At 37.8% G+C, this 21,389-nt stretch overlaps 2 long non-coding RNA genes across 4 annotated transcripts in view; both read right to left on the reverse strand.

The window, feature by feature from the left end:
- Nucleotides 1-9,716: 9,716 nt before the first annotated feature.
- LOC145129630 (uncharacterized) lies at nt 9,717-10,226 on the reverse strand. Its single transcript, XR_013717571.1, has 3 exons — nt 10,148-10,226; nt 9,969-10,068; nt 9,717-9,890 (listed from the first exon to the last, which is right to left on the reverse strand). It is a non-coding gene; the product is annotated as an uncharacterized LOC145129630 (long non-coding RNA).
- Nucleotides 10,227-11,339: 1,113 nt separating this feature from the next.
- LOC145134835 (uncharacterized) overlaps nt 11,340-21,389 on the reverse strand; it is a 40,187-nt gene continuing 30,137 nt past the window's right edge. Inside the window, exons 3-8 of one of the 3 annotated variants that reach the window (XR_013719379.1) lie at nt 13,112-13,199; nt 12,849-12,995; nt 12,611-12,755; nt 11,933-12,170; nt 11,729-11,835; nt 11,340-11,601 (exon numbers count right to left, since the gene is read on the reverse strand). This is a non-coding gene — a long non-coding RNA (uncharacterized LOC145134835). The remainder of the gene's footprint in view (nt 11,602-11,728; nt 11,836-11,932; nt 12,171-12,610; nt 12,756-12,848; nt 12,996-13,111; nt 13,200-21,389) is intronic. The other 2 variants (XR_013719378.1, XR_013719381.1) reach the window with 2 other exon arrangements.

The raw sequence follows: 21,389 nt of genomic DNA on the forward strand, positions 1-21,389 counted from the left end.
GCGCCAGCTATAAGCCCTTCATCGTGTCCCGACACATCTAACGTGGCGTTTATGAACCGGGTGAAATATTCTCGCACGGTTTCACCCTCCTTTTGCTTATAGCCTATTATAGAATGAGAATCTCCTTTGTACTTTCGTAGCTGCATGAAGTTGGTGAGGAATAAGTATTTAAGTTGAGCGAAATTGGAGATGCTGCTAGGACGTAGCGTCTTGAACCATGTGCCTGCATTGCCATCGAGCGTCGTCGGGAAATATGTGCACCAAAACCTCTCATCAAGTTTCAAAGACGTCATTGTCCACTCATACGTGTCGATGTGGCTGTCTGGGTCGGTAGTGCCATTATAGGTTTTGAGCGTTGGCAGTTTGGCTGTGTTCGATATTTCGTAGTCTAGCAACTCTTTGACAAACGGGGATGTAACGCTGTGAGAAAGGCAATCTTAGGTTGGGACGACTGGTGTGCCTTGTGACTGGTGTTGGAGGCTTAAATCGCATGACGACGATGCATGAAAGCCTGGAGTTGGTCCGTAAAAGGAGTGCTGTTGAAATGGTAACTGGAGAGGATAGCCGGAGGGGAAGGAGTGTATTGGTGTTGAGGGGTTGATTGTCGAGGCCTGCTGGAGGCTATGGTTTGAGGCAATGGTCGGTCCGGCCCATGTGCCTGCGATCGAGTAGATAGGTGGCGTATGAGCCACCATAGTCTGCGCCAGTGGGGGTAGAGAAGGCACTGGGCCTAAACCACCCGTCACTTGGTTGAACGGTGTTACTGTAAACGGCGGTAGGCTGCTGAAAACTTGGCTTGGTGGTAGTATCGCTGGGTAGACCGACGGTGGTTGCTGCGTTGGTGGTACAAAGAATGGCAACATCTGAAGAGATGTGGTTAAGAGTGGCCTCGCCGAAGTTGTTCTCAGTTGGTGAGCTGCCGGTTGCGAGGCGGTGTTGGTGGTTATTGTAGAGATTCCCTCACCCAAAGGTGCTCTGTTGTCCGCCGTGGGCGGCGGTGTTTCGTCCAACGTTGCCATGGAGCGTATGGGACTAGCCTGAGAGCCGTCGCGTCCATCGCTGCCGTCGGACGCCATTGATTCTTCAGTCTTTTGCTTTTAGCTTGTGTTCTTCGTCTCACAAACGGACGGCGCCAAATGATGTGACCTGGCTTGATCGTGGATTAACCATGATGGATCAGGTTACTCGTTATCCCTGCGAGATCACAAGAAAGAGAAGCCGTCAGCCGTTTCCCGGGAGGGTGCTCCCGGAAGAACGCTCCGACGGTCAAGTTAGAAGATATCTAGGGTTTTTGGTGTCTTCTTTTCGGAGAGAAGAGCTTACCTCGTGAGTCTGAGGGTTCATCCTTTTATACCTAGCGCTCCTGCCCAGTCCGTACTAGACATGATCGCTTTTTGGGGAGACAGGATCAGAGGCACTAATTGGAGGATTGTGCGCCTTCAACTGTCAGGGCGCTCTTATTGGCTCTGGCGGTAATGGTCTGATCCACTGTTTGTCCCCTGATTGTTTCTTTTGTCTTGGAGCTGGGAGCGTTCTTCAGCGGGCGTGAGCCCTTCGCCTGGGCATCCCGTCCCCAGAGGCGCTGGCTGGCGCTGAGCCCGCTGGGCTTAGCCCAGCTGGAATGCTTAGCGTTTTGGCTGGGCGCGATTCTGTCGTGCCGTCTTAGGCACGTCATCAGCCGGGAACTTCTCCCTTGAATTTCCTCAAATAACACACATGGAAGGTGTTATGAATACCATCTAGTTCTTCGGGTAATTCGAGCTTGTAAGCTTGGTTCCCAATCTTCTGAAGAACTTTGAACGACCCAATAAACCTTGGACTCAACTTTCCTCGTTTAACGAATCTTATAAGTCCCTTCCATGGTGAGACTTTAAGCAAAACGGAATATCCAACTTCAAAAGTCATTGGTCGTCTTTTATTGTCAGCATAGCTCTTCTGACGATCCTGAGCTGCTAACATCCTTTCCCTGACCACCTTTAACTTCTCAGCAGTCTCCTGGACTATCTCGGGGCCCATAAACTGCTTTTACCCAGTCTCAAGCCAACAAGACGGCGTACGACACTTCTGTCCGTACAAAGATTGATAGGGTGCCATATTGATGCTCGAGTGGAAACTGTTATTGTAGGAAAACTCTGCCAAAGGTAAGTGCTCATCCTAGTTACCTTGGAAATCTAGGGTACATGATCTCAGCATATCTTCCAGTGTTTGTATCGTTCTTTTGCTCTGACCATCAGTCTGCGGATGGTAAGTTGTACTCAAACACAACTTTGTACCCAATTCCTCTTGTAGACTTCTCCAAAATCTGGACGTGAATTGACTATCACGGTCTGATATAATCGTTAGAGGAACACCGTGAAGTCTTACAACTTCCTTCACGTAAGCATTTGCAAGCTTATCCATAGACCACCTCTCGTTGGCTGCTATGAAGTGTGCACTCTTAGTGAAACGATCCACGACCACCCAAATCATGTCGTGATTGTTCTTCGTTCTGGGCAGTTTAGTCACAAAATCCATGGTGATGTCTTCCCACTTACCCATGGGTACAGGTAAAGGTGCTAAACTCCCATATGTTTTTTGATGTTGTGCCTTAACTCTTGCACATGTCACACACTCGACCACATACTTTGCAACATCGAGCTTCATCGTCGGCCACCAGTAGTAGGGTTTTAGGTCCCTATACATTTTAGTGCTACCGAGATGAATCGAGTACATGGTCTTGTGAGCTTCTTCCATCAGAAGATCTCTTATTCCTCCCGTCTTAGGTACCCAAATCCGATCTTGGAATACCTTCAGTCCTTGACTGTTTGTACCGAACTCTAACGTTTTGCCCAAACGTTCTTCCTTTCGGTCATTTTTCTCAGAAGCTTCTTCTTGAGCTTTCTTAATACTTTCCACAATCGTCGAGACAACTTCTATTCTCAACGATCTTGGCCTTTTTCTTTCAAGGTTGACTTTCCGACTGAGAGCATCAACGACAACATTGGCTTTACCAGGGTGGTAAAGTATCTCGCAGTCGTAGTCCTTGAGTAACTCTAGCCAGCGTCGTTGCCTCATATTCAATTCTTTCTGATTAAAGAGATATTTGAGACTCTTATGATCAGTGAAAAGTTTGCACTTCGTGCCATAGAGGTAATGCCTCCATATCTTTAGAGCAAAAACTACCGCTGCCAACTCCAAATCGTGAGTGGGGTAGTTCTTTTCATGCTCCTTCAATTGTCGAGACGCGTATGCTATCACCTTTTCTCTTTGGGTCAAAACACAACCCAACCCGACTCTAGATGCGTCACTATAGACCGCGAAGTCTTCAACTCCATCGGGTAGAGAAAGAATCGGTGCTTCACATAGCTTCTTCTTTAGCTTCTCGAATGCTTCTTCGTGCTTCTCACTCCATGTATATGTAGCTCCTTTGTGGGTCAAAGCTGTTAATGGAGCAGCTATCGAAGAAAAGCCTTGGATAAATCGTCGGTAATATCTGGCTAACCCCAGAAAGCTTCGAATCTCCGTGGGACTTTTCGGTCGTTCCCACTTCATTACAACTTCGATTTTTGCAGGGTTAACCATTATCCGTGGGACTCTTTTCCGGATGGGTTTACCCTTACTATCTTCTTCCTGCAAAGAATCTCAGCATCGTTGGCGCTAAGCCAATCCATTCCCAGAACGATGTCGAAACCGTTCAATTCTATGGGTAACATCTCTTCGCGAAATTCGTTTCCATTTAGGTCGATGACAATGTTCCTAATACGATCACTAACAGGTACGAATTTGCCACTGGCAACTTCCACAATTAGGGAATTATCAAGTTTTACAGGCAATGCTAGTTTCCCACCAAATTTATGCGATACAAAGGGGTAGTTTGCTTCCGAATCAAACAATATATTGGCAGGCAATCCATTTACAAGAAAGGTACCTGAAGCGACATCTGTTGCCTCCTTTGCAGCCTCAAGCGTCATCTGGAAGGCTCTCGCCTTCGGCTTCGGTGGAATGTTGGGTCTTCCTGCCTCATTCTTCTTCGGGCAGTCCCTTAAAACGTGCGCTTCTTCATTACACCCATAACAGACCTTCTGGGTGAGGGTGCATTCATTAGCATAGTGCCCATTTTTCCACATTTGAAACAAGTGACCCCTCCGTCACATTTCCCAGAGTGCTTCTTCTTGCACTTGTCGCACCATTTTGCTTCTGCTCCTCCTCCTCTCGAACCAGACTTCGAGAATTTACTTTTCTTGTTGGACCTCGAGGATCCATCTAATTTCCTTTTCTCACCAACCTCGGCCCTCTCTAGACCCCTTTCCTTCTGTTGGGTCTCCACATTCTTAGCTGCTCGAACAACTGATTTCAGAGTGGTTGCCATCTTGACTGTTGGGCCAAAGTCGGCTGGCAATCCGTTTGCGAACCTCTCAATTTTGGAGAGTTCGGTTGGCACTAGGTATGGAAACAGCTTCATCTTTTCCGTGAATGCAGTAGCATAGTCGTCAACGCTAATTCTCCCATTCTTCAAGTTTTGGAACTCATTGTTCAAATCAATCAGATCTATCTCTGAACAATACTGCACCTTCAGTTGTTCCAAGAACGTTTCCCATGACATCTTCAGGGATTCTCCTCGTGGCATCGTATCTGCCAATAACTTCCACCAGCTCAAGACTCCGGTCTTTAGTTGCCTCACTGCGAAGACGGTCTTCTGTTTCTCACTACAGTCGCAACTCTCAAACACCATCTCCATTTCGGAGATCCAATCCATAATCTCAACAGGCTTTGGGCTTCCTGAGAGACTCTGTGGTTTCGCACCCAAGAAATTCTTGTACATTTGCCCATCCTTGTCGTTTCCCCTCTCCGGGCCATTCCTCACCCCTTGGGTTCCAGCTTGACTCACAGTACGACTGTAGTTTCCTTCCTCCGATTGCTCGGGGATCAGCTCCGGTTGCTCAATGGGCACGATGGGTTCGTCCCTGTTTTCTTGCAACATCTGCCTCATTTCTTCCCTTTGTTCAACTAACATAGCCCGAATCATGGCTTGTACTCCAGCCATTGTGATTGTCTCAGGTGCAACTTCTACTACAACAGGCACTTGCTCAATTACTGGTGGTTGGTCCCTGTTCCCATTTGTGTTCACGATTCCACTACGTGTCCTTGCCATCTTGATCTATACACCGAATAAGGTGAATTTAGATCTTTATTTAGGATAGACGTGTAAATCATCCTTATCACTCTGAAACGTTTATAAATTAGTTCTAATATCCTAGTCGTACGTTTAGAATCCTGAACACATAAGGTTTCCAGATCCGGTCGACAACAGACCATAGATCCGAAAAAATAATAGCATGCAGCACTTAAAAGCATATTAGGCATTTTTCCTAAAATAAGCTAGTGCTCACATCTCACAATCATCGCTTAGCATTCTAAGTTTAAGTCTACAAATCCTACAAATTCCTAGTTCGCTTAAACTAATGATCTGATACCAACTGTGACATCCCCATTTTCACGGCCAGAAAAGACCGATTTTGTTTATGCTTTGTTTGAAAATCAGAGTAACTTTTTAAATAAAAGTGTTGCAGAATTTGTTCCCAAAATAAAAATATGATAAAGATTTATCAAAGCATTTCCGTAGAAATGTATTTCATTAAAAATCTCGGGATGTCATGTTCGATACAGATCAAAAGCTTAAACAGTACAATATAAGCCTTACGACATTATTTAATATCTACAGGCCTATAATCCGTAATACCTCATCCAAAACGTCACATCTATGCTCGAGCGCCACTACCTGTAATACATGAAACTGAGTGGGTCAGGCTTGGGAGCCTGATGAGCACATAGGGTTTTCAACCCACAATAAATAAGTTTATTAATTTCATCAACCAACAATAACCCGATTACCCGTTCCCGTTATCCTCACTTTACGTCCCTAAAACACCTATCATAAGGGACCTAGCCTAAGGATCATCATCGGGATGGACACTACTGCCAAGGGGGTTCCTCAGCAGTAAATGTCCTTAAGGAAACCATGAGGGGGATGGAGAACACCGGTGAACACATCGTTCACAAACACCTACAGGTTGCGAGCCTACTAGCGTTCCACTAGACTGTCTAGAAGAGTCCGTGATCGTCATCTATACTCGGCTAGATGACTGGATCAACAACAACATCGAGGCCTCTCATCATTTTTATCACACATCGTATTATTACATCTACCCATGTTTTACCCCAAAATTTTTGTAGATATAAAATACATATACAGTTTAAATCATTTAAAACATGTATAAAAATCATTCATCCAACATAGACAGCAAGTATTCAGATAATATGCACACATAGCACGTAATTTATATATAATACTTCATATATATGTGTAATATGAAAGTAACTATGCACTCACCTGTAAAGGTGGTGACTCGGTACTCGGACAACACTTCGTTACCCTTAAAACAATTTCCCTCGGACAAAACCTAATATCATTACCACTAGAGTTTAGTCTAATATTCACCGGGACTAATTAATAGTATTGCTATTATTACTATTATATAAGCGTTAACACAATACTCTTCGCCCACTATGTACAGACAGGGGCCAGACATGAAACACCGGAGGGCAGGATCATTTTGGCATATAACACTTCTGAATCTAGCAACCCAAGCGGCCCTTCAAACCGGATTCGCCGTACCGCGAGTGGTTAAAAATATATTATAACGACACTTATATAACTCATAATAATAGCCCAAATATTTATTATAAGGTCTTAATAACATTACTATATTGAAACATAAGTTATACTAAAGATAGGGTAGACGTAGCTCAACTACAACGGATTTTTCTCAAAATCGGGATCCGCCGAAGCAGAGCTTCTGAGCCGAAGGCTCTTCTTTTCGGAGCTGTCAAGCGCTCAGGGGCTTCCGCCTTGTGCTAGGGAGTTACCGTAGGCTTTGGGGGTTAGGGAGGCTTAGAGAGAGTTTCTAAAGAGAGAAAGAAGGGGTGAAGGTGTGAGTTTGGAGGCAGCCCCGACACCTCTATTTATAGGCTGCCTGGAGCGTCACCACGTCGTGGTGTTGCGTAGGCTCCAAGGTTTCGTCTGGTGCTGACACGTGGCATCGCACACAGGGTGGAAATCAGCCGATTTTCAAAAATTCATAACTTTCGCATACAAGCTCCGTTTTCGACGTTCTTTATATCCACACGTAGGTAAAAATAAGATCTACAACTTTTATTTTGACTCCGTCGGCTAATTCTCGACCGATCTTAAATTTAACAGTACAAGGAGATTATACTGTTAAATGTCCTCGTAAAATTCGTAACTCCTTCATACGGACTCCGTTTTCGTCTGTCTTTTTACTGTTAAGTTCCTATTAATGAGATCTTCAACTCTCATTTAGGTCGCGTAGGCCAAAAACCGCTCGAACTAAAATTCAACTTTTGGTTCGTGCACTGCTATGCAAAATCTTAGAAAATTCATAACTTCCTCGTACGAAGTCAAATTTTGGTGTTCTTTTTATAGACGCTCTCGGTTTAACATATACTACAACTTTTGTTTAGATTACTAAGGCCAAAAAGTCCTCTATCATAAATTTACTATTTACGTCTCCCGGTGTCGTGCCGGTTTTGCCGCGAAACTTCGACGAGTCATAACTTCTTTGTTATAACTCGGATTTCGGCGTTCTTTATATATCCAGAATCCTTGTTTTGACCACTACAACTTTATGTAAAGATATCGGGCTTATCTCACACTTTAATTTTGACGCTTATTTTTAGCCTTTATTAATTATACATTTATAAATAAGTAATAAGCACATAAATTCACATAATACTTCAAATAATTCATCTTTATTACTTCAAAAGAGTTACAATAGTTGACCTAGAATATTACATCATCTATTAATGCTTAGCCCTGAAACGTGGGCGTTACATTGACCAGAGAGTAGCATGGTCCCTTTCGGGTTGCCTTCATCAGGACAATTTGATAGGATGGATATTTGAGTAAGAAGTTAATTATGATTTATTAATATATTATAAGTATAATATATTAATTGAGGAATCATATTATTTAATTAGTATTAATCAAGAATTAATTTGGTGATCAAAAGAGAATAATTAAATTAACGGGGACTGATTAAGTCAATCAGTAATATTTATAGTTTGGACCAATAATCCATATTGATTAGGATGGACTAATTCTATGTGGAAGTCCATGAAGAGTTAATCCATAAGGACCATCATATGGATTAGTGGATTGCTTAAAGGCTTAAGTAAATGGACTAGGGTTTACAAGTTAAACCTTAGGTAGCCCACACTATAAATGTAACCCTTCTTTAGCCAAAATCGTGCCTAAGAGTGAAATGACATGAGATGGACGATTTTGTGCTTCATAACTCCTCTCTCAATATTCTCCAATTGTTCATGATGTTTGTGACTTGTTTGAGGCACAACACTTGAGGTGCTAAGCTCTTAAAAGGCCAATGTTTACAAGCTACAACAAATAGGTGATCTTCTAACTTACTTTTATGATTTATATGTCAAAGTGTATGCTAGTTGTAGGCTTAATGCTTTGGAAACAATATTACATGTATAATTAGAAAAAACATAGATCCAATGCATTTAGGGTTGTATGTGCACCATAGAATGTTGTAGTATATAAAACCCAACAGTGGTATCAGAGACATGAGTTGTTTTCTATTATGTTTGATGCTTGCTTAATTTTCAAAGCTGGAAAAATCGATTTTCTGCATTCTGTCTGATGAACTCGCCAAGTCCATGAACAGACTCGACGAGTCCACTCAGTAAAGCATGAACTCGGTGAGTCCAGTTCATGAACTCGTCGAGTAAGTGCTCCAGGGTGCAGATTTTCGAGTTTTGGCCAGAAAATGGATAAGATCATTACCACAAACTGTTTTGCAAACATAAAAAATTGTATTTTTTTGATTTGGTAATGATGATCCTCATCCAATTATAAGATAATTGTCATAGTTTCAAGATTTGTATTAGTTTATATGATAGACTAATTTCTTGCAAATAGGTGATGTGAATTATCTTGACTTATGAGTTTAGTTGGATCATAAATAAATTATTTGATAATTTTTGTTAGTTAAAAATATGATCTAATTACCTTTAATGAAATCCATAACTAGTCCTCAAGTTATGGAAAATGAAAAGTTTTTCTTTTAAAAGGTCATTAAAGCTCATAGGTTATGGAAAATGAAAAAGTCTCATTTTTAATGGTTTTAAAGTCTTCCATAACTTGCCCTCAAGTTATGGAACATGAAAAGTTTTTTTTTCATAAAAACCACATTAAACTCATAAGTTATGGAAACCAAAAGTTTTTGAAAAGTTCAAAACTTGCCCTCAAGTTTTGGAATTTGTATAGTCATACTTTTGAATACTTTAATTCCAAACCCTAGAATTTTAAAAGTTTAAAATTCAACCCTTATGGACTTTATTAATAGTTAACTAGATGAGAAATCCCGCTTTGCGGGATATGGATTTAGACAACTTCGATCATTCCGGCCACTTGGTGCTTGTTATCGATAGAAAGGATTACATAGTAATTTGGAGGGAATATAAAGACTGTAATATATTCGTTTTTAAGATATACATAGAAAAAAAGCTGACTACACAGCAAAATCAAGGTAAATCCACTTACTCGTCTAATATGACAAACACACAAAGCAAGCAAAATAGGTTAAATGCTATGGTTTTACATCTTCCTGTAGGAGGTCAAATATTGCATCCAAAAAGAGTAAAAGAAGATGTATACAACTACCAAAGGAAAAAAGACAAATATACTCTCATTATCATCAAATTTTTGGCGAGTCTCAATAGTCTTAGCACCTCCATTTCTTAATCCACAAAAAAGATTATAGCTTTCTCTGTTATGTTCTGATCAATTACTCTAGAAGGTGGGTTCAAAGCTGAAAAAAATACACATTAAAATGAATTTAATACAACAATATGCAAACAAATTCAGTCGAATAACATTGTTCTCTTACCAGCAAATATGCTATGAAAATTATTGGAATTTATGTGCTCCATTGTTGGATCATTCGGGTCGACCAACATGAATACAAGTTCTCTTTCAGATGTAAGGGCCTGCACTTGACAGAAACGAAAAAGTAGTAAATGACCATTTTAACCTTCTGCTTGTTTATATTGAAGAGTAATATCGTACCTGATGCACTTGAAAAGTACACGTCTTTTTTTGAGAGACCAAGCTGTCATTTTCAGAATTACACTTTGTCTGAACCCATCTGAATGAATAATAAAACAATCAAACAATCAAGAAAAAGAAGAATATTTATATCTAAGTGAATGGGGTTGGGGCGTATGCTATTGATATTCATATATATAATATATGGGTGTTTATTTTCGACTTAATGTAGAATGAATTACAACTTAATACAGAAAGTTAGGGGAAAGCAAATGAATCCCACAAGTTTGACAACTTATTGATTGTTTCACTTCACAGACAGTAATAAATAAGAAATGATTTTTAACGAATTGAAAATAACCCATTTGTAAATTCAATACTATTTGTTTCTTTTAATAAAAATCATATTTCATGTTTTAAGAGTGTCATATCAGCGTATTGTTTTTGTTTTATGTTTAAATGGGTCAAATTGCGAAAAACGAAAAAAAAAAAACCCAATAAAAATGACCAAATTAGATAAAAAAGGGCAAAATGGTCATTTTGACAAAAAAATAAACTTTCAGTTTTAAAAGTTTCATATCAGTAATTTTTGTCAACTTAAGTATGCGAAATTATGAAACCCAATTTTTTTTTGGTAAGAATAACAAACTTGACCAAAAAGGTCAAAATGGTCATTTTAAATAAAAAAAAGAATGAACACTCTAAAGTTAGTAAATTCTATTGCTAAGCAATTAATATAAGAAACTTAAGAAAATAAATCCAGGAATGCAAAGTCATACACACAAAACAACCACAATTTACAAATACACGCAAATCATTTATAAACTTTTACTTTAAATTTTTTCTTTTAAAATGGTGAAAGAAAACCCAAAATTTGTTAGTAAATAACTTATGTCATGTGAAATGGTGAAAGAAGATACTAAAATTATGAAAAAGTTGTGCTTTTTTTTTATCAATTTGTTTTTTATATTATAAGAATACAAAAAACTTTAGCTGGTAAATATAAACCTTACTAAAGAAGTATTATCAAATTTACAAAGCATTATCAACAAAAATATTACTGTTAGAATCCAATCCTTGCAACGTTAGGAGTACATCTCATATTCCATATCTAACCACCAAAAAGTCATTCTAGAAATTTCTTACTATTAAAAAATTGATATGTATGTGTGTTCAGCAAAAAAAATATAAATAAAAAGTAGCACTATCGACATAAAAAATAAATTGATTTGATTTACTTCTACTTTGCATCAGAATACAGCTTAGACATCAGAGCCCAAAACAGTTTTGGTTACTAATAAGCTATATGGACCATTAACTCAAATCCGTAAAAAACAACACAAACATGTTTTAAAATAACTTGGTCCGACATACTTTTACATGCATATCATGATACCATAGAAATTTCTTGGAGAACTATTTGGGCTCTTTAAACAGAGTGAGTCTGGATGGTGTAGAAGTAGGTCTTGTGGGGCCTGCCAATTAATTTCAAAGATGAATTTCTGATGATCACAAATTGTTTACTTAATTTTTAGGTCAAGTATACCACTCTTTTGAAAATGTATTGCTTAAATTGTTACAAACAATACAAAAAAAACATACCTATAGTAGTTGGAGAAGAATGGTTTGTATAGATTCCTCCGTTCTCTTTGTTGACCTATTTCCCAAAATTCGACACAACACAACAGAGGTATCAAACACAAAAACAACTGCAAAAAAAATCAACAATTTGAACATGTAGCAATAACAAATAATTGCATCTCAATCGAGTAAAGCAATATTTCAGTAAGGAAGATAGATGCTTACTGAGCTTGTTGATATTTGAATCGTTGTACTTCTAAGGTCAACACCCACTTCCCACTAACACCATATATAATTAGACCAAAATAGATTCAATCAGATGAAAATGTTATGCATTAAAGATTTTATATAATACTTAATTTGGTTGAATAGTCAAACTCTCCTTCAAATCTCATTACAACATCAAGGGCGATGCAGTGTATCGGGTGGTGAGTGGTGATGATGAAATCCTCTTCGGTTCTAACTGTCAACCAACAAAAATTAGGGCAAATAGTATAGATGCAGGACAATACATGCTCATTAGATCAAAAAAATTTAAATCCTAAGTTTAACATCTTAAACATGTGGCATATGATATTGCAATCCAAAATACATTGTGTGGTATTAAAGAAATGTACATACGTAAACACAGGGATTAAAAATTAAATTGTATTAGGGGCAGTTCAGTCTTTTTATAATACCATAATAAGAAAAGGTTACATATTTTAGATAATTATCACCTACAATTAGTAACATGGTTAAGAGATTATATATAGAAATAGATTCATACAAGCTACCATGAAAACAGTGATTTCAAGTTCTGTTGTGATGGATACAAAAGTCATTTGACAATAAATCAGAATTTAGAAAGTGAGAAAATAGAGTTTTTGGTAACTAAAAATAGTAAAGTGTCTGATAGATTACCGTATTTGTATCTAATGGACATAATGCACATGTTAAAGATCATATCTCAAATGAAAAAGGAACGCCTTCTCCCGTAATAGAATGTTGATAGAATAGTGCCTTTGCTTGATTGACTAACTCCTACATCATCCTGTAGCAATTGTGTCTGCAATTGATAAGGCTACACGTTTAACATAACATACAGAGGTGCAAAGGAAGGTCAAAATGAGAATTAGATAGAATATAGCGAATTTTGTACTCCTCATTCCTTCAGCTTGATGTGAAACAATTTAAGCTTTGTAGTCCACTTCGACATTCTCTACTGATTCGGTACATGATCTTCACCATTTTTGTTTTGGAAGATGGGTGTGTGTGCTTTTTCCCTCTTTTCTAATACACGGATACTCTGCATCATGTAAAAACACAAACTACATTAGAATCAACTATTGTAAACATGAAAAATGTCGAAAATTAGGGCTTAGCCACACAAAGATGATTAATTGTTGTCGACACCAAACTTACCTAGAAAATCTTAGAGAAGTTTGCGGAAATTGAGTTGAAACAAATCTGACCACCTCCCCTCTGTCTTGATTATTGGAACTTCTAGAACCTGAAATGAAGAAAGAATCTGAAAACTAATGAAAGGAAGAACATGTTCTGCACCTGTTGCTAGACTGTTATCACCGATAATATAGTTAGAAGGGTATTTTAGTTTTTCCACTGTATTTTGTTATGAGAAGTTAGTTTGTTATCTTAGTCTGTTACGTTTCTTTTCATGTATATATGATAGAATGATCAGAGAAGTAAATTAATGAAGAAAGTTATCTTTTTCATATTCTATTGTTATTCTTCCATTGCAACTCTGAAATCTAACATGGTATCATATTCTTCATACTCTGTTCATCTCTGTTCATCATGCCTCAATCAACATCTAATTCCACAAATGCAATCGATTCTTCTTATCCTTTTTACATCAGTACATCTGATAATCCTGGTTCAATTCTTGTATCCAATGCATTTACTGGTGTTGGATTTGCTTCATGGAAGCGATCTATGACAATTTCGTTATCAGCTAAGAACAAAATCAGATTTATTGATGGTTCGATTGCTGTTCCTGCGATCACTTCTTCATCTTATTCATTTTGGCATCGTGCTAATTCTATGGTAATTAGCTGGATTCCCAATTCCTTATCCAAGAACATTTCTGATAGCGTTCTCTTCTTGTCTACTGCTCATGAGATTTGGAAATAATTGTCTCAACATTATGAACAGTCCGATGGAGCTTTGATATATCAAATTCATCAACAACTCTATTCTTTATCACAAGGATCTGATGATTTTTGTTCTTACTTCACAAAATTGACACGGATTTGGGATGAATTAAGCATGGTTCAATCAATTCCTGTTTGCTCCTGTGGAGCTTCAACTGCTATCAACAAATATTTTGAAGAACAGAAGTTAATTCAACTGCTCATGGGACTTGATGATTCTTATAAAATTGTTCATGGACAGATACTAATGATGAAGCCTCTCCCTACTATTTTAACTGCATATTCACTCATTCTTCAAGAAGAGCGCCAAAGAGGTATCACTATCAATTCTGGTATAACATCTGAATCAATTGCCATGCATGTGTCAACTGATCAATCTGCTCTTAAGAAGTCTCTTGTATGCAATCACTGTAAGAAACCAGGACATACAAAGGCTCAATGCTATCGTCTTAATGGATTTCCTGCTAATTTCAAGTTTACAAAATCCAAAAAGGACGACTCCAAGATTGTTGGCTCTTCTTCCAATAGCAGTTGTAATGCTTCTATTTCTCAAGATCAATATCATCACTTGCTTCAACTGTTGAACAACAATCATATCAGTTCTTCTTCATCAACCAGTCAAGCAAATAATTTCAATCTTACTGATGACTCAATGAATCCTGAAGGTACTTTCTCATTCAAGAAATTCGCAGCTAATGTCTATAAGTCTGCTAATTCTTTACACACTCATTTTTCTTGGATTGTAGACTCAGGAGCCACATATCATATGTGCTCCAGTAAGTCTTTTTTTTCCTCTTTGACCAAATTGTCTCAACCACAGTTTATTGGATTACCAAATGGCAATGATGCTTCTGTATCATTTATTGGTACTGTCAAACTTCATGATTCTATTGTTCTTGAAGGAGTATTATGCGTTCCTTGTTTTAAGTATAATCTCATTTCCATCCCAAAACTCACTTCTCAGTTAAACACCTTTGTTCTGTTTAATGATCACAATTGTATGTTGCAGGACCTTTTGTCAAAGAATAAACTCGCTCTTGGTGTTTTTGGCAAAAGAGTTCATGATTTGTATGTTTTAGATCACAGATCTATTCAGCAAAGTCTATCTTTTTGTTTTTCTACTGTTAAACATTTGTTCAATAATCAAGGGTATGTAATTGATAAAGTTTCGCTCTCTATGTTATGGCATAGGAGATTTGGTCACATTCCTTTGTACAAACGTTCTAAATTGTCTTTGGTTAATTCTAAATCTCATGATCCTTCAATAGAATCTTGTGATATATGTTTCAAAGCTAAACATCATCGTTTACCATTTCCTACTAGTGTGTCATCTTCTATAGAAATTTTTTATTTGGTTCATATTGATGTTTGGGGACCATACAAACATATTTCTTATGATGGATATAAATTTTTTGTGACCATTGTTGATGATTTTAGCAAACATACTTGGGTTCACATGATTACACACAAAGGCTATGCTCTTGCTGTCATAAAACAGTTTGTGATATTTATCAAAACTCAATTTCATAAAGTAATCAAGATTATAAGAACAGATAATGCTTATGAACTGGGGTCAAGCAAAGAAGGCATTACGTTTTATCAATCAATGGGGATAATTCATCAAAAATCAACACCATTTACCCCTCAACAAAATGGAAATGTTGAGAGGAAACACAGGCACATCCTTGAAGTTTCACACACTTTATACTTTCAATCTGGTATAGGCAATAGTTATTGGACTAAATGTGTCAGGACTGCAGTCTATCTTATCAACATAATGCCTTCACAAAATCTATACAACAAAACACCTTTTGAGCTGTTAAATAACAAGGTTGCTGATTTGTCTCATCTCAAAGCTTTTGGTTGCTTGTGCTTTGTTACCACTTCAATTGTTCACAGAGATAAATTTATGCCACGTGCTCATCCTTGCATTCTTCTTGGATACCCTTTACATCAGAAAGCATACAAGGTTTTCAATTTGGTAACCAAGAATGTACACATTGCTAGAGATGTCAAGTTTTTTGAAGAGATATTTCCTTTACACTCTCTTTTAACTTCACCAATTTCAAATACCCAATCTCATTTTCCACTTAACTCTCAAGATATCTCTACTTCTTTTGTAGAAAATAACCCACACCCATCTGATTCTTCACAGAATGACGATATTACCCCTGCTCCCAATCCACCGGTTATCCATGATTCTGTTCCTACTTCTCGTCCTTCAAGAACTAGGCAACCTCCTTCACACTTAAAAGATTATATATGCAATGTTTTTGATGCTTCATCTCATGTTTGTTGCCACACCATCACCAATCTTTGCATTCCTCATAATTCGGTTGATCAACCTCTTCTCAATTCAACACATCCCATTCAAGTCTTCAATGTTACAACATCAATAGTTGAACTTGCTTTCTTTCATGAAGCTAAAGGCAATCCTAATTGGGAGGATGCTATGCAACAAGAATTGGTTGCTCTTGATGCTAATTGAACATGGGATATTGTCAAATTACCCAAAGGAAAGAAACCAATTTCTTGTAGATGGGTCTACAAACTTAAATACAAATATGATGGTTCTATTGACAGGTATAAAGCCCGGCTTTTTGCTAAAGGTTTTACACAAAAACCAGGAATAGATTATCACAAGACTTTTTCTCCGGTTGTCAAATTCAACACCATCAGATGTATTGTTTCTTTGGCTGTTAAAAAAGGGTCGGACATTCAACAACTCGATGTTAACAATGCTTTTCTTCACAGAGATTTACACGAAGATGTTTATATGAAGATGCCACCTGGTCATTCCATCACAAAACCCAATCTTGTTTGCAAACTTCGTAAGTCTCTATACGGCTTGAAACAAGCATCACGGCAATGGTATGCAAAATTATCTCATGCTTTACAAGTTCAAGGATTTGTCTCATCTTTGAATGATTACTCTCTCTTTTTAAAGAAGACTCAAGATTCACTTGTTATAGTTGTTGTATATGTTGACGGCATATTAGTTACCGGTAACAATCCTCAAGAATTTTCAACTCTGAAATCATTCCTTCATGATCAATTCCACATTAAAGATTTGGGGACCATTTACTATTTTCTTGGTTTACAATTTGATAAGGTTGATCAAGGAATGGCTATACATCAACAAAAATACATTCAAGAGTTGTTACATTCGTATTCTATAGTTGATGTTCCTTCGGTATCTACACCATTTCCACATAATACCAAATTTACCACCACAGAAAAACTCACTGATCCTACAAGTTATCGACAATTGGTTGGAAAGTTGAATTTCCTTTTACACACAAGACCAAACCTTTCCTTTGCAGTACAATTCTTGAGTCAACACAACCAATCTCCAACTATAGAGCATTGAAATGCTACTTTACATGTGTTACGATATCTAAAATGAACTCTTAGTCAAAGTCTTTTATTCAACAGCAGTTCCAATTATGCCCTTGAAGCATATTGTGATTCCGATTGGGCTTCATGTCCTATCACTCGAAGATCAGTGAGTGGTTTCTTCATCTTATTTGGAGGCAGTCCAATTTCTTGGAAGTCTAAGAAACAAGTTACCATTTCATTATCTTCAGCAGAAGTTGAATATCGCTCAATGAGACGTGTTTGTGCTGAATTAGCATGGTTTATCTAGAATTTCTCACTGATTTTGATGTCAAGGATATAACCCCTATACCTTTAAAATGTGATAATATGGTTGCAATCTACATTGCATCCAATCCAGTATTTCATGAACGGACGAAGTACATCGAGCTGGATTGTCATTTTGTTCGGGAGAAATTACAAGAGGGATTGATTTCTTTATCACATGTTCATACTTCTCTTCAAAAATCTGACATCTTTACTAAATCTCTTCAACCAAATTAGCATTTGGAAGCTGTTTCCAAGCTGGGATTTGTTCCTTATCCTCCAGCTTGAGGGGGGGGGGGTGTTAGATTGCTATTACTGATAATATAGTTAGAAGGGTATTTTAGTGTTTTCCATTGTATTTTGTTATCAGAAGTTAGTTTGTTAGCTTAGTCTGTTACGTTTCTTTTCATGTATATATGATAAAATGATCAGATAAGTAAATTAATGAAGAAAGTTTTCTTTTTCATATTCCATTGTTATTCTTCCATTGCAACTCTGAAATCTAACACATGTGTCGATGTCGACAAAGAAAAATGAAAGCAATCAGAAGCGAAGGCGGCTTCATGTTGAAGATTCATCGGTTTTGGTTAATGTTCAGGTGGAATCGTATTGAAAAAAGGCGTTATTAGGCGGTGATAAGAACACAGACGACGGTGGTCGGAATCGGCGATAATAATGAAGGGGCTTCGCAGTTGGAAATCGAAGGACCGACACGGTGGGGAAGGAGCCGATTTTTCACTGAAGAGATCAACCGACAAACTATTTACAGGAAGACAGAGGAGTAGATGGAGAGCGGTGGGGAAGGTGGAGGACACATCCAGAAGTGTTAGATTTTGAGGATTAAAATTTGACGATCGACCCGGTGGATCGTTAACCCTGATGGAGTTAAGGTGGTCGTGTGAAGGTGAGTAACGGAAGAGCCATGGTAATGGAGAACTGGGGGAGACGATGAAGAAAGATATTTATAGGTTGGAAGATGGTGGAATTTGGAGTAGAGATAAAAAGAAAACGGTAGAAGGATCGGGAAGCAAAATCCGAAGGAGATCGATCCTAATAGAAATCAGAGCAGAAGGAGAAGGAGGAGTCGATAGGTGGAGCAACGAGGAAAGATAGAGCGGTGGTGGTGGTGAGAGGGTTTTTGGGTTTAACTGAAAAGAAGAATCTAGAGGCGATGGAACAAAACAGGAGGTGGGTATCCGGAAGATAAACATCAAACACAATAACATAAATCCCAAGAGACCAACACGTGTCCAAACAATATACATAATGACATAAAATGCCCCCTACAAAAATAAAGCTTAAATTACATCAAAACCCATAAATAGGGGGTCATTTCTGCCAACCTCTTAGGAAGTTTACTGTTCCTAAGGGGTGCCCAACTTTAATATATATATCATAATTAAATGGTTAATTAAAAGGGTATTATTAAATCCATAATCATATGGTTTATGTTTAATTAAATTAAGAGTATAATTTATTAATAGATTAAACCATTAAGTATTTGAAAATTTTAAAATACACCCTTATACTATTATGATATTAAAAGTTAATAATTATATATATGTATAAGAGTAAGTCAGTCTTACCGTTAGCATACCTCATTCATGAAGCCAGTCTATAAGGGGGGTATAAGGTTACTGCCTATAAAATGGCAGTTTAATGGGTGTCCACTCTCACCCACCGCTTCCTTGACTGGTGGAGGGTCGTTAGCCGAACGGGTAGGATAGGACATTAATTCTCCCTCATTAAAAGTATAATGATAAATATAAAGTAACTAAACTTTTATTAAATTCTCAATCTTAGTTACTTTAGGAAAAATGTGAAAATGGTGCTAATTCATGAAATTACACTTTACACCTTGTTAAGTCGTTAGTTTGTTAGCTTAGTCTGTTACGTTTCTTTTCATGTATATATGATAAAATGATCAGAGAAGTAAATTAATGAAGAAAGTTTTCTTTTTCATATTCCATTGTTATTCTTCCATTGCAACTCTGAAATCTAACACATGTGTCGATGTCGACAAAGAAAAATGAAAGCAATCAGAAGCGAAGGCGGCTTCATGTTGAAGATTCATCGGTTTTGGTTAATGTCCAGGTGGAATCGTATTAAAAAAAGGCGTTATTAGGCGGTGATAAGAACACAGACGACGGTGGTCGGAATCGGCGATAATAATGAAGGGGCTTCGGAGTTGGAAATCGAAGGACCGACACGATGGGGAAGGAGCCGATTTTTCACTGAAGAGATCAACCGACAAACTATTTACAGGAAGACAGAGGAGTAGATGGAGAGCGGTGGGGAAGGTGGAGGACACATCCAGAAGTGTTAGATTTTGAGGATTAAAATCTGACGATCGACCCGGTGGATCGTTAACCCTGATGGAGTTAAGGTGGTCATGTGAAGGTGAGTAACGGAAGAGCCATGGTAATGGAGAACTGGGGGAGACGATGAAGAAAGAGATTTATAGGTTGGAAGATGGTGGAATTTGGAGTAGAGATAAAAAGAAAACGGTAGAAGGATCGGGAAGCAAAATCCGAAGGAGATCGATCCTAATAGAAATCGGAGCAGAAGGAGAAGGAGGAGTCGATAGGTGGAGCAGCGAGGAAAGATAGAGCGGTGGTGGTGGTGAGAGGCTTTTTGGGTTTAACTGAAAAGAAGAATCTAGAGGCGATGGAACAAAACAGGAGGTGGGTATCCGGAAGATAAACATCAAACACAATAACATAAATCCCAAGAGACCAACACGTGTCCAAACAATATACATAATGACATAAAATGCCCCCTACAAAAATAAAGCTTAAATTGCATCAAAACCCATAAATAGGGGGTCATTTCTGCCAACCTCTTAGGAAGTTTACTGTTCCTAAGGGGTGCCCAACTTTAATATATATATATCATAATTAAATGGTTAATTAAAAGGGTATTATTAAATCCATAATCATATGGTTTATGTTTAATTAAATTAAGAGTATAATTTATTAATAGATTAAACCATTAAGTATTTGAAAATTTTAAAATACACCCTTATACTATTATGATATTAAAAGTTAATAATTATATATATGTATAAGAGTAAGTCAGTCTTACCGTTAGCATACCTCATTCATGAAGCCAGTCTATAAGGGGGGTATAAGGTTACTGCCTATAAAATGGCAGTTTAATGGGTGTCCACTCTCACCCACCGCTTCCTTGACTGGTGGAGGGTCGTTAGCCGAACGGGTAGGATAGGACATTAATTCTCCCTCATTAAAAGTATAATGATAAATATAAAGTAACTAAACTTTTATTAAATTCTCAATCTTAGTTACTTTAAGAAAAATGTGAAAATGGTGCTAATCCATGAAATTACACTTTACACCTTGTTAAGTCGTTAGTGGAGCGTGTGTGGTTAATCGGAACACTAATCTGGGACCGACAATGTGTGGCAAAGGGTAACATGATGTTAATCATAGATCAACGGAGCGTGTGTGGTTAACCGACACATTGATTAGGTGATTTGTAACATTGGGTGTACCAAGCTAATTTGCATGGTTATTCACACCTTGTTTGTGATCCTCGGCATCCCAGTCACAAACTTGAAGGACACAATCGAGATTTAAACATGCCATTGAAAAGTTCAATGAATCTCAAAGGATCTAGGAATTTCAATCCAATTAAAACCTAAAATTATTTTTTCGTTTTTCATGGTGGAAATTGGTAAATCGTCATTTACCTACCTTCAAATATTTTACAATTGGATTACGGCATCCCTCTTCGCAATTGTAACATATTGTGTTGGGTCCTAGCCTTAATATTTCATTTTGGGTGTTATATTAAGGACTTAAATCAACTAACTTGAATTTCTCCCTCATAGATGTCTAGTTCTGACAACTATGGTCTTCCTTATCCTT

Source organism: Lactuca virosa, chromosome 8, assembly GCF_052849685.1.
Source record: "Lactuca virosa cultivar CGN04683 chromosome 8, Lactuca_virosa_CGN04683_v6, whole genome shotgun sequence".
Classification (NCBI taxonomy): domain Eukaryota; kingdom Viridiplantae; phylum Streptophyta; class Magnoliopsida; order Asterales; family Asteraceae; genus Lactuca; species Lactuca virosa.